The sequence below is a fragment of the Cannabis sativa genome, chromosome 8 (assembly GCF_029168945.1).
Source record: "Cannabis sativa cultivar Pink pepper isolate KNU-18-1 chromosome 8, ASM2916894v1, whole genome shotgun sequence".
NCBI lineage: Eukaryota > Viridiplantae > Streptophyta > Magnoliopsida > Rosales > Cannabaceae > Cannabis > Cannabis sativa.
This window is the reverse complement of record NC_083608.1, coordinates 25,657,388-25,658,325: the sequence shown is the minus strand read 5'-3', so window position 1 is coordinate 25,658,325 and position 938 is coordinate 25,657,388. Positions and strand designations below refer to the sequence as shown.

The window sequence follows — 938 nt, the reverse complement described above, 5'->3', positions numbered from 1 at the left end:
TTGATTGTATCTTTGTGGTTCAGTTTATGCGAGAAAATCAAAGTGCTACACTACTCACATCGCTGAATCCTGAGATTGAAAGAACTCTAAAGCAGTTAAAAGCAAAGAAAAACTAGACTTCACCATGGCTGCCAATAACAACAAAGACCTTAATAACAACCAACCAGCACCTGTTGCAGCTGATGTACAACCACGTGCTGTTCGTGATTATTGCTTACCTGTGGTGAATGAAAATCTGACTGGTATTGCTAACCTAGTCATTGCTTCTAATAATTTTGAATTGAAGCCTGCTTTAATCAATATGGTGCAACCGAATCAGTTTGGTGGTTGTCTACTGTGAAGATGAATGGTGTTACTGATGATGCCATAAGACTACGACTCTTTTCTTTCTCTTTAAGGGATAGAGCAAAAAGTTGGTTGCAATCTCTACAACTAGGTTCTATTACTACATTGGATGAAATGGCCAGAAAGTTCATGGTGAAATTCTTTCCTCCATCAAAGTTTGCACAGTTGAGGAGTTAGATTGGTTCAGACAATTTGATTCAGAGCAACTTTATGAAGCATGGGAGCGATTCAAAGACTTATTACGCTGTTGCCCGTAACATGGCTATGAGAGCTGGATGCAAGTTTCAATTTTCTACAGCATGTGAATGAGCCAACAAGGATTATTATTGATTCTGCTGTTTGAGGAGTGTTATTGTCTAAACCTGCAACTGAAGCAATTAATTTACTGGAGGAGATGGCCACTAATAGATATAATTGGCCTAATGAAAGAAATACTCACAAAAAGGTGGCTGGGTTACATGAAGTAGATCCTATGGCAAATATAGCAGCTCAAATTTCTGCTTTATCTAATCAAGTGACTGCCTTAGTTGCTCAAAAAAACACATCAACTATTGAAAATGTTGATGTTGCATCTACATCACAAACAAACCTTA

General features: G+C 37.8%; 1 non-coding gene across 1 annotated transcript; it reads right to left on the bottom strand.

The window, feature by feature from the left end:
• Nucleotides 1–502: 502 nt before the first annotated feature.
• Nucleotides 503–610, bottom strand: LOC133030703 (small nucleolar RNA R71). Its single transcript, XR_009684252.1, has one exon. It is a non-coding gene; the product is annotated as a small nucleolar RNA R71 (small nucleolar RNA).
• Nucleotides 611–938: the final 328 nt, after the last annotated feature.